Raw genomic sequence first — 13,441 nt, 5'->3', positions numbered from 1 at the left:
GAAAGCATTATTCAATTAAGATGGTGTGACTGAAGCTACAGAAAACTGAAAGATCTCCTCTCAGCGTTAGTGGGCGTGTTGTGTCACCTTGGGCAGGATGTTTTTCTGAACCCAGGTACCCCTTGTTTCCTGGTTAACAGTCAGTATTTTCAAATCCAGCCTATCAATTCCTCTTCTGCCTGCGGCTCACTCCACAGCCCCTGGCTCATTCCCACTCCAGCTACAGTCTTCCCTTTATTTTGGTGATTCACGTTAGCTACTTTCTTCACATATGTAAATTGACTTTGGACTGACCTTTCATTGTATTTCTTACTACTGCCTTAATCCCAGTGTTTTGCCCTGTTCCAATAAACTTGAATCTGTTATTTTCCTCATTGTTTTGCTTGATGATGCTTAGAGCATTTTGGTTGCTGTGTGTGCACCCCTTACTATATGAGCTTCTAATTCCTCTTATTCACATTCTTGCATGTCTTTGGACTCTAACTCATCCACCTTGTTTGATTTTGACTCTTGTTTTCTTGTGTTGTGAAAAAGAAACCTGGGTATTCTTCCTTTTCTAGTTGCCTGATAATTCTGCCTTTATAAGAACGGGACTAATTCTTACGTCACTGTGTATTATTCATACATTTTCATGAATTTTCACCTAAGATTTTATTGCGTGCTTCCTTTTGAGTATATAATATTGTGTACGTTCTACACAATTTTCTGTATTCTACAAATTAATATAAATAGGAGCAAGATGTGAAATAGATATAAACTTTGGAAAACATTTCAGGATGAAGCTTCTATTCCCAGATTATTTGTTTAAGAGAAGTTTCCTGCAGGCAAAAGAAAAGGACATGAGGAAAGCGTTGAAGATTTGAGTTGGCACCTTGATGAAATCTGGCCCTGAAAATCTTTGAAATCCTGATGTAAACTGTAAAAGCTGAAAAATGTAGATTTTGTGTGTGTGTGTGTGTGTGTGTGTGTGTGTGTGTGTGTGTGTGTGTGTTAAAAAAACAACCACCACCTGTGTAAGACATTTAGTTATGCAAAAATAAAGGACATCTTCTGATGACAAAATACAGTGTAATTGTCAGGAAAAATATATTGAACTTTGTTTAATTTTGTCTTTGATTCATATAGTACATTATCAATTTCACTGTCCCCTTCCTAGGACAGTAGCAGACTGAGCTCACAGGGGTGATAGCAGTGGCCGCTCCCCAGTGATATAGCCACACAACCCAGCAGCACCACCTGCCTGATTCCCAGCCAAAAGCCTCCCTGGGAGACATGCTCAGAAAGTCCCAGGTCCGCCATGCCCTCTGATAGCCCTGGGAGAATGAACTCAGCAGGGTGGGCCAGAGTGATGGGACAGGCCCAGTGATTCAACAGGTTGTGTGTGGAGGGTGCCTACTGTGCACCTGAGGTGGGGAAGAATGGTCCCCTTTCTAAAACTGCACAGTTCTATCACTGTCTGAGTCTGCCAAGAGCTTCTCCAGAAAAAGAGTTCCCTATAGGTCCCTGCTGGGTGCAGCCTCAGACCCCTCTGCAGGACCCATGCACAGCAGCGTGGTATCGCCAGTAGTTGGAGGACCAAGCCGTGTGCTCCCCAGGCTGGTGCTGTAACAATAAGAGTGCTGGATCCTGGGAAGGTGGCATCTGGGTCTCTAGCAGACTCCCTTTTCTCCAAGGAGGACTGGATCCCCGCTGATTTTTCACTGCCAAATGCTATGCAGGCTCCTCTTTTCATCTCTGTTGCTCTGGGTTGGGGGTCCCTGCGTTGGGTTGAGACCCCTCACTCTTGGGGGGAGGGAGTTTTACAGTGGAGATATGCCTCCCTCCAACTTCTCAGTTACCATGCTTGGGTGTTGGGGCCAGCCCTTTCTGTGTCTCCACCCTTTTTATCAGTCTCTATGTGGCTTCTTCTGTAAGTCCTTGGTTATAATACTTCAGTTCAGCTAGACTTCAGTTGGTTATTCAGGTTGATTGCTCTATAGTTTAGCTGAAATTCTGGTTTGGTGCTGAGACCAGTGAGTGTAGCTTCCACCTACTCTGCAGCTATCTTGAAATCCCCCAGTAACTTGGACTTAAAGGCCATAATTGCTGGCCCGGCTGGTGTGGCTCAGTGGTTGAGTGTCGACCTATGAACTAGGAGGTCATGGTTCAATTTTTGGTCAGGGCACATGCCCAAGTTGTGGACTCTATTCCCAGTGTGGGGTGTGCAGGAGGCAGCCTATCAATGATTTTTATCATCATTGATATTTCTATCTCTCTCCCTCTCCCTTCCTTTCTGACATCAATAAAATTTTTTAAAGGCAAGAATTGTTTAATTGTTTGTGCATTTATTAAAATAAAATGCTTTTAAATTACCAAGGGAGCAGTTAGATGTAGAGGCTCTGGTAAAAATGTCTTAAATCATAAACAGTGCAAGTGAGCAATACTGCTTTCCAAGACTAAGAGGACTTGATACAGCAAGAGGAATAGACAAAATAAACCACTTCAGTCCCCCCCCATATACATTAGATAAAAGCCAAGTGCTATACCATTTTTTCCTCAAAACTTCCATGATAACAAAAATGGATTGTGAATCAGAGTGATCAACCCCAGAGTATAATGGTTCCCAGTGTTCATTTATCTAAAATAGGAAATTGACACATATACCACTTTGAAAAATTATGATTTATGTCACTAGCTTGTTGTTTTCCTTCCTCTACCATCATCCAAGACTACCTTCTGTTTGAGGGCAAACTTAGTACCAAACACCTGCATGGCAGCTATGGTCTCTGCTTCCCTTTCACATGATGTTAGCCTGATCCATCTGCAAGATGAGTTTGTGTGCCAATCCTGATTATTCAGGTGGGACTAGAATCTTTAGAAATTTTTAAGAATTTAAGAAACATCAAAGAAACAGCTTTTCTTCTCCCTCTGCTTTCTTTGATCTAAATGTCTTATTGGGGTTTTTACCACCATCTTTTCTCTGATAAGAATAACCTCACATATCAATGAGACTTTACTTGATCTAGGGCCAACTAGCCCTTGTGGGGTAATTAACTGGCATACTGATTGGCAAAAACCCAGCCCAAATTTTTGTAGGTGATTTTTGGCACAGGTAATTGTCTACTTGTGAATAATTTCTAAAATTGTGGTTAGCAGAAGGTAAATGATATTTTGATTCTGAAGCATCTTACAAATAAATACCACATAAAACTATAAATGCCAAGGGATTTGATTTAAATTTTAAAATATTTTTGACCAATCTAGATTCTGGGACATAGGAAAATTATTTCTGAATATTTAAAATAAGTTTCCTGTATATTGTAACTATGCTTACAATTTTTACTTCACATATAAAAGTTTTATTATTTCTTTTCCTAAACAGTGAGGTGGTAGCATGGAAATATTTTTGTTAGCATCTTCATTTATTTTTTTAAAATTATGTATTGAGTTCCTTTAATATATAAACTATGTGAGTGGTTGGGGCTTACATAGAATATTACCTATAAAATCACAGATAACAAAAGGTTACAAAATTAAGTTAATCAAGAGACAACTATTAAACTCATTGAATTATACAGTTAAATTATATGCATTTTACTGTATGTAGATTTTATTTTACTGTCTATAAATTATACCTCAATAACTCTGACTTTAAATAAAAGAAGCAATTATTGAGCATCTAAAAATTACCAAAATCATGTTGGTTGTTAGAACTACAGAGATAACTCAGATTTAGTTCTAACTTTTAAAACCTCACAATCAAATAACTAATATAGTAATTAAAATAAAAGTTGACAACTTACTAGTACAAAATACAAGAATGGAAGCATTTTAAAGGAGAATGTAGTACTCAACTAATTCTTGAAAGATAGGAGAGAGAGAGATATTTAGGGAGAAAAGATCTAAGTACTAAACTTCTTATAGTATGTAAATCATCCCACTCATTCACGTTTTACTTTTGACTGATGACAAACCTCTTCTAGAAGTTCTTCCTTAAGTCCCCTGTCTGTATTAATTGCCCTTCTCACAGATTTTTGGCATGTTGCTGTTATGGAAGTTTTGCTTTTCTAATACTTCATTAGATTGTTAGTTGCTCCAGGACTCAATCCTAGGCCTGGCCTATGGAAATTGATCCACGTGTATTTACTTAACTGATCTAAACTGAATAGAAGTGATAGTAGAGCTGAGTTGTCAATGAGTTTTTCAAATAATTGTGTATGGAGAGAATGGCATTTATAGCAGAGAACTGTTGGCCCTGTAATAACAAATTCTGTTCAGGCAACTATAAATGGTTTTATGGTGTCAAGTGCATATAAACCAGGATAATTGGAAGAGTAGACAAGGAGGGTTGTGAATGCTGCATCCATTTTCTGCTGGGGTTCAAGGTCTGGAGAAGCGGCTGTGCACAAACAGATACACTAGACAAGAAATATAAATTTAGAAGGCATGGGGCACCAGGTGGAGACCTTACTCTCTAGCAGAGAGGCTCCCTGACTTTTTGGTCCCCTTTGCTTTTATTTACTAGAATACACATTTGCCCTTTAGCAAAGCGAACAAGCACATCAATGGAAAAGTTTGGTAAACAATAAAGGATTATCAGGTTAGGGCAGCGGTTCTCAACCTGTGGGTCACAACCCCTTTGGGGGTCGAACGACTCTTTCACAGGGGTCGCCTAAGACCATCGGAAAACACATATATAATTACATATTGTTTTTGTGATTAATCACTATGCTTTAATTATGTTCAATTTGTAACAATGAAATTGGGGGTCACCACCATATGAGGAACTGTATTAAAGGGACGCAGCATTAGGAAGGTTGAGAACCACTGGGTTAGGGGATTGCCTTCAGCCATTCAGCCAGCAGCAGGCAATATTATGCTGATTTTCAGCCCTTGCTGAATATCAAAGTCCATCAGCCCTCTAATGGACTTCTCACCTTTATATGTTATCTGCTTGTTGGTCTTAGCCTCTGGCAGAGGGTCTTTTCTTTTAAGTATTTTTTTTTAACTTGTAGGTTCTAGGAATCATTGAAGAATTTCAGTAAGTGCTATAATATGATTAGATTTGTGTTTTAGATCATTTACCCTCCTATAGAATGATATTAGGAGGATAATAATGGAAGCAGGAATTTGGTAAGGAAGTATTGAAATAATTCAAGCAAGAGGTAATGTGGGCCATAACTAAGACAGAGGCGGTAAAAATAGTGGACCAGGGTTAGATTCAAGAGACAGAATTACCAAGCATTTAATGACTGGACAGTTATGGTTCTTAAAGAAGAGAAATTTCAAAGGGTAATAATGCATTTTATTTTGCATATGTTGAGTTTAAAGTAGAAATTTCTAGTAACGATGTATAGTAAGCAATTAGATATATGAGTCTTGTATTCAAAATAAAAAGCATTAGTTCAAATAGTAGGATCTGAGATCCTTAGGGAAGAAGACAGAGTAAGAGGAGAAGAGAGCAGAGGACAAGCTGTTAAGTGTTGTCATAATTTGGTGTGTACACAGGGGAGACTTTAGTGAGGAAGTTCAGGATATTGGGAGATGCAGAAAGAATTATAAAGAGTGGGCTATGAAAAATCAACTCAAAATAACACAATTATTTTTTCACAATTTGCTTGGGTTACCTGGATATTCTGGAATATGGGCATGGCCTGTCTGAATCTTCTTCATATAGGGTGGCAGTCAAAGTGTCAGCCAGGGCTGGGTTTTATATGAAGCTCATCTGGGAACGAATTCACTTCCAAGATCACATGGTTGCTATCAGGACTTAATTCTTCATGGATTGTTGAAATGGGAACCTCAGTTCTTCTTTGACTGCTAGCCAGAGGCTGCTCTCAGTTCCTTGCCAAATGGGCCTCTCCAACATTGCTGCTTGTTTCATCAAATCATGTAAGCCAAGAAGCAATAGAATTTTCTAACAAGACAGAAGTCACAGTCTTTTGTAACCTAATTATGGAAGTGACATCCTATTACCTTTGTTGTATTGGGTAGAAGAATGTCATACTCAAGGGAAGAGCATCCTCCATAAGGGCATGAATTCCAGGAGGCGGGAATCATTAGGGGCAGGCATCTTACAAATGTGTCTTCATAATGGCTACCTTTTCCAGGACAGTGTGAAGCATTTCAATGAAATAGTAGGAGGAGAAAGCAGGTCAGGTTGAGAAACACATGTCAAATAAGGAATTGGAGTTTTGTATAGACAACTTTTTAAGAATTCCTGAGGAAGAAAGGAGAAAGTTTAAGGACTGGAACAAGGAAAGGTTTTTTACAGATGGAGAGAATCAAGTGTGTCTATGGGATGAGAAGGAACTGTTGGAAAGGGAGAGAAACAGAAAAGAGGAAGGTGATAACCGATGGAGCACATTACTTGAGAGTGTGCAGAGGATGTGACCATGCCTCAAACAAAGAGAAGGGTTAGCAGTGAAAAGGAAGATGAACATCTTTTCTTCAGTGATAGCAAAGAAGAAATTAATTGTAGGCAATGTAGGTAAGTTTGTAAAGGCAGCAGTTTGACCTGATTCACACTGGGTGACTCCAAGTTTCTGCAGAAGTAGGAGGAGAGGTGAGAAGTAATGTCGTGGTCTAAGAGTCAGAGACAGGCAGAGAGTTGAAGAGGGCAGCAGTTAGAATAGCAGCAGAGGAAGATGGGAGAAGGCAGGAGTGACTAAAGCTGGTATCTAAGTTATCTAATTACATCGGAATATATTTCCTATGTATAAGCCATTTATACTGTGTGCTAGTCAACAAACCTTTAACCTTTCTGATTATGGTGATGACACGATGAAAACTCTTTAAAGAATAAGTTGGCCATATTGTAAATGGTTGTGTTAGAGAGGGAAGAACTTGGCCTTATTAAGAACACTGAAGCAACTGTGGCTGTAATTCAGGCAGAAGGCAGTAAGTTCCCAAACCCAGGTGAGAGGGTAAGGAAGAGGATGGTTAAATTAAAATGTGACAGTCACATTGGAGTGGGGTACATGGTTCTGATAATTGTGTAGGGATGAGAAAGAAGGAAGTGTAGATTAAGATATTTGAATGATAAACAGGCAGTGCATAAGAACTGAGCTTTGTATCTCTAAACAAATAAAGATTTTAAAGATCCTGATATTCCTACAGATTTCTTATTCTGTTACCTCATTCAACTCTTATTAACAACACAAAAAGTACAGAAAAATTAACTATACAATTCAAGAGATAAAGTTCATTTACCAACTAGTAAGGAGATTTATTGGAATTTGTAACTATCATAAAAACCTGAATGTCCTTAAATGTGAGGCTGTCTCAGATTTGGGAAATAATATTTATTTACTGAGTCATGCTCAAAGAGGGCAAACAGCCTGGGATGATACATGTGGGTTAAGAATTTATCCCTTTGAAGTCTCATTTGGAAATCCCTTTGCCCATTCTCACTTACTAGTAAGCATGGCTGAGTGTCCGAGCCTAGTCAAGGACACAAAAAGGGAACAAAAATAGGGTAGTTTTGATTTTTGATAGATTAGAAAGAAAGGTTATGATCTTTGAAAGTTGCTAAATGAAGACATAGAGAAACTTACAGTTGGTAGGTATCTGAAAGACCAATTTAAATTTACATTAGCCTGCATTTAAAGATTAATCATTTAAGCTTTCCTTTTCTGTAAGTGGGCTAGACTGTTTGGTGGCAAGTCAAATTGTAAATAGCAAGCTACTCTAAGGCTACCAGAGACTAGATGCTTAATTTATGGTTAAGGCATGATTAAGTATTAAATGGCAGTAAAAAGGACTTTCTACGATTATCTGATTAGCTTTCAGCATCCAGAGATCTCTTCTCAGTGCACTCTGTGCTCTATAATTAAGGACCAGTAATATAAATAGCTAATAGAGATTTTTGATTCACGTACCAACAACACACTCACAAAAGGCAAATTATAGGAAAGCATTTAATAAAGGGTTTGTGATTTTGAATATATAGTGAGTTTTCCTTTAAGAAAAAACTTTTGTTATTATTATATAAAATTTTATGTTTGAATTTAGGGCTACATGAAAAATTTCTTCACTTTGTTTTTTTGAAAAGTAGTACACTAAAATGTATTTAATTATTTTAAAAAGTTACTGATAAGTAAGTGTGTGTTTATGCTTGGCTCAGATTATCTGCAGAGCTATTCTATGAATGTATTATATTAAAAACTTCCAAATTTTAATTATTGAAACTGGGAATAGACTTTAGATAATGTATTATAGCATTGTACTCCTAAAACTTATATAATGTTATTAACTACTATTACCCTGATAAATTTAAATACCTTGGAATACATGATTAGAATTAATTTTGATATAAGTTATTTAGGCTTTAGATACATGATTATTATGATCTTATAAACAATTTATTTTTAAATTATGACTTTAAATTTCGCCGAAACCGGTTTGGCTCAGTGGATAGAGCGTTGGCTTGCCGACTGAAAGGTCCCAGGTTCGATTCCGGTCAAGGGCATGTACCTGGGTTGCGGGCACATCCCCAGTAGGAGATGTGCAGGAGGCAGCTGATCGATGTTTCTCTCTCATCGATGTTTCTAACTCTCTATCTCTCACCCTTCCGCTCTGTAAAAAATCAATAAAAATATATTTAAAAATAAAATAAAATAAAATAAATTATGACTTTAAATTTCAACATTCAGAAATGTGATTTTCTATATAACTGCTAAATTATAAAATTTTAAAGCTAATACATAGATTCCTTTGTCCATTTTTAAAATCAAAACATATTTCCTAGGATGTTTGCAGCCTTTCCTTGAAGAGAATTTTATGGTTAAGCAATGTTCTGCATTTCTCTTTTCTGAACGACTTTTCTGAGGAATTAATGCAAGGTGTGGCAAAAGTAGGTTTACAGTTGTGAGTACACAAAATGCAGTTGATTCTTGTATTATTATTATTTATTAATTTTTGTTTAATTTTCCATACCAACACCTGCAAAACTACTTTGACCCACCCTATACATTGCTATGTATAGTATATCATTAAAGAGGGATACTTTATCAAATATCTATACTAATAAAAAGGTAATATGCTAATTAGACCAGGTTGACTGGACATCTTCCAGATGTCTGACTTCCTTCTGGACAAAGCCACTCTGGCGGGGCTGAGGCAGAGACGGTTAGGGGCATCAGGCCAGCAGGGGAGCAAGCAGTTGGGGGTGAGATCAGGCCAGCAGGGGAGGGCAGTTGGGAGTGATCAGGCCAGCAGGCGAGCAGTTAGGCGGTGATTAGGCCGGCAGGCAGAGGCAGTTTGGGGCGGTCAGGCAGGCAGGCAGAGGTGGTTAGGAGTGATCAGGCAGATGAGTGGTTAAGAGCCAGCAGTCCCAGATTGTGAAATGGATGTCTGACTGGCAGTCCCACAGGGATTGAGACTAAATTGGCAGTTGGACATCCCCTGAGGGGTCCCAAATTGGAGAGGGTGCAGGCTGGGCTAAGGGACACCCCCTCCTCCGTGCACCAAACCTCTAGTCCAGCCGTGGGCAAACTACGGCCCACGGGCCGGATCCGGCCCGTTCGGCTGTTCTATCCCGCCCGCGGAGCCGAAAGAGCAGAGGGTTCTCTTGCTCTCCCCTCCGCTCCTTCACCAGCAGCAGTGTTAACATGTATTAGTTCACACAAACACTCCATCCATGCTTTTGTTCCGGCCCTCCGGTCCAGTTTAAGAACCCATTGTGGCCCTCGAGTCAAAAAGTTTGCCCACCCCTGCTCTAGTCTATAGAACCCTGCATGGAACTCATTTGGGGAAACAATTTTTTTTAATCTAACTCCTGTAGTTTACAGATGAAATAACTGAAGTTCTAGATGTGTGAAATTACTTTTCCAAGGCCATAAATCTACTTAGTGATAGATGCAGAAAGCATAACAACAAAGCTTGAATTTCATCCCTACTGTCTTGGTCTCTTTATGAATGGATCTCTTAAACATTCTAATAACCAACCTCTTTTGATAAGTGTATACTAACATTCTCAATTAGTTGTTTGGGTTAAGTGTCTATGAAATTCAATGTCATAACAGTTATGAATTTGCTTTTAGATGGCACTCCTACCACACTCATTTTAAATTATTTGTATAATAAAGTAGAGATAAAATAAGCAACTTTCTATGTAAAGGGTAATCATTTATTTATTAAAGAGATGATTTATTTTATGAGATGACTCATGAAAAACTTGATTTAAATAAAATAAAGTAGTGCTTTTATAAAAGATAAAAATGATGCTGATAGACAAATTATAAAATGCCTTTTAAATAATTCTCTTTTTTGTGCTCTTCCCATTTCAATTAAATTTGTTGTGATACAATTCTTTTATGTTCCTAAATACAAAAATCTGCTCAAATAGCAATCCTCTTTTAATCATTTAATTTTGCAGGAACACATAGTTAACACATATTTATAGGTTCATAGAGGGGAATAATGCTATATGGCCTCTCTATAGTATACAAAATACTGGAAGTAGGCCAATGGGTGTTGGTTATAACAGAAGAAAAGGAAGACCATTTCAGTTTTCATTTCAAGTTAATACAAAAAATTATATTTCAATAATAGCCTAGAGCAGTCAACTAAAACACTGATGTATGTACTTACCAGAAGATTCTTTGTTCATGGATATAACACTCTACTTCAATATGATCATGATATCTCAGTTCATTCAAATAGCATAATACTTTCCTAAATCTTACCAACACTAAGTTGTTACCAAAAAATTGTTATATTCCCTTGCATGTATCTGAAAAGGTTTATAATTTAATTCTTGGATATTTTTTTCTAAAAAGAATCTTTTCAAAACGCTTAAACAGTTTTGCCAATTAAAACATATCTTTTTAATTTATGAACATAATTCCTTTCTCAAGGCCACTAATTATCTTCTCTTTTACACATTATAGCCTGATAACCTGTTAATTTTGTTCTTTCAGAGATGCACTGCTTTTGAAATAGCCGTGAATTTTTGCAAAGCACAGGTGGATAAAGTAGGACGTCATGCTGCTGCTGCTTCTGTCATGGTCCTTTATAAAACAGAAACACTAAATATGGCAATTAGAAAACAACCGTCAGATAAAGGATGAGTAATTAAAATGATCAGAAGTTTACAAAACTTGGTCAGCTTTGAGAGTTCTATAACAATGACTTACCCCTACTTTAATTCATGGTATGTTTGCACTAGTTATCATGATGCCCGGGGCCTTTCCTAGCACACTCTTTGTTCTTGGCCAGAGTGCAATGTAAGGTGAGTTCCCTTTAGCACCATCCATACAGATTTGAAAACAAGAACACAAAAGGAATCTGGTGAGAGTATTAGAATGAGTTCCCTTAAGAGGTCTAAATTGTATCTGCTTATTCATTACAATAAACAGATACTGCACCAAATAAGAAAAAAATGACAATAAAATGTCCCAGAAAACTACAAGCTTGTAGATGTTAACCTAGGAAGAAAAAAAATATACAATAAGTTTTTAGTATATTCTAAAACTCCCAATTTTTCTATTTATAGCCTGAAAAGAAAAGTTCAGAAAAACTATACATAAAATAATTTTGTACATTATTAACAACACTACTCTAAAGGGGCAGAAATTAGTTCAAACACAGATATACTTTTCCACCTTCTTTTCTTCTCTTTTCCATGTACTTCCCCTTTATCCTTCTCTGATCCTCCTCCTCTTTTTATCCTATCCTCTTCCTTCTCTCTCATATTTTCCTCATCCTTCACTCTTCTTATTCTCTTCTCCATTCTTGTCTCCCTCCTTCTCATGGTCTTGCTCCTTCCTCCCAGAGCCATACTTTATATCTCCAAAAGGATGAATAAGTAGATGCAAAATTTCACGTTTCTTTTTAGAATTTCTTAAAGCTCAATCAGTCCTTGGATATGAAGCATCAAGCTTAGTTAAACAGATGTAACTAAGATTTTTAGTGAGTCCCTGCCTCTTCTAGATCTTTTTTCTTAGAAAAAAAAACAAACTAGGAAAAGCCTCAATCCCATAGTTCACTGAGAAAGAAGTACAAATGGCTTATAAAATAAAGCATTAGTGAGAGGCTATTTTAAGCCTATCAGATGAGCAAGGTTATAAATTTGAGGGAGAAAAAGAATTAGCCCAGGGAAACCAAACTCTCATATACTGTTCAGGAGAATATAAATTGGTGAAACCTCTTTGGATCAATGTGGACATATCTCAACAAAACTCTTAAATATATACATTCTAAGATCCAACAGTTATATTTTAGAAATTAAGCCTACAGGTATTTTACACATATGCAGAAAGATGTATAGGGATATTCAATTTAGTATTGATTTAAACATAGAAAGACCCTGGAAACAAGTTAAGTATTAAAGATAATTCAAACTGTGGCATATTCATACAAGAATACTATGTAGACCTTAAAATGATGGTGTGGATTATATGTTTCAATAAAAATTATGTCTAAAATGTTAAGTTAAAAAATAAAATAACCTTCAGAACACTGTACAATAAATTTTCATTTGTGTATTTAATAACATAGGAAAAATATATGTACATACACACACTTAAGTATAATATATGATTCTATTTTCATTAAAAATTATAGAAGCAAAGCTACATATTAATAGAAGTTGTTGCCCTGTTTACTGTTTTAATTTCACATGGGCATATATAATTTTTCTGTTAAATGTTGCATTTAAATACCATCTGAAACTCTAGATCTTTTTTGCTGGATCTACTCGGAGGATGAAGACCATTCTCAGCAATCGCTCTGAAGGGACACGGTTATTGTGAAGGGTCCCAGAGGAGCCCATTGGAGGGACTTCGATCACAGCAATGTAGAACCCAGTCTCTGTGGAAAGAAGAAGAAGGGGCTCTGGATTGACTAATGGTGGGGAAGTAGGAACTGGCCACCATTCCCACTATCCACAGTCATGTACAGAACATGATCAAGGGTGTTACACTGGGCTTTCATTATAAGATGAGGTCTGTGTACGCTCACTTCCCCATCAACATCGGTATTCAGGAGGATGGTTCTCTTGTTGAAATCAGAAATTTTGGGGATGAAAAATACATCCACAGCATTTGTATGAGGTCAGGCAGTGCTTGTTCAGTTTCTCAAGCCCAGAAAGGTGAGTTGATTCTTGAAGGAAACCACATTGATCTTTTATCAAATCCAGTCGCTTTGATTCAGCAAGCCACAACACTTAAAAACTAGGATATCAGAAAAATTTTGGATGGAGTTTATCTTTCTGAAAAAGGAACACTTCAGCAGGCAGATGAATAAAAATCTAAGATGTCCAACTATAGAAACAGCGAGGTGCCAAATGATACCTGACATATTTGTGAGGTTTTGAAGATACAATAAAAGCCTTGTACTTAAAAAATAAACTGCCTGAAACTCTAAACTAAAATAAAAAAAAATTTCTCTAGTAGTTGGCAATATAAAATCTATCTTTTATATTGCTTAAATATATATAACTAAATATATTTTAAAGGAA

At 37.0% G+C, this 13,441-nt stretch overlaps 1 pseudogene; it reads left to right on the top strand.

Annotated features, from left to right (window-relative positions):
• The first annotated feature begins 6,800 nt into the window (after positions 1-6,800).
• Positions 6,801-13,227, top strand: LOC132239002 (large ribosomal subunit protein uL6-like; annotated as a pseudogene).
• Positions 13,228-13,441: the final 214 nt, after the last annotated feature.

Source organism: Myotis daubentonii, chromosome 1 (assembly GCF_963259705.1).
Source record: "Myotis daubentonii chromosome 1, mMyoDau2.1, whole genome shotgun sequence".
Lineage (NCBI taxonomy): Eukaryota > Metazoa > Chordata > Mammalia > Chiroptera > Vespertilionidae > Myotis > Myotis daubentonii.
This window is presented reverse-complemented; position numbering and strand designations above follow the sequence as displayed.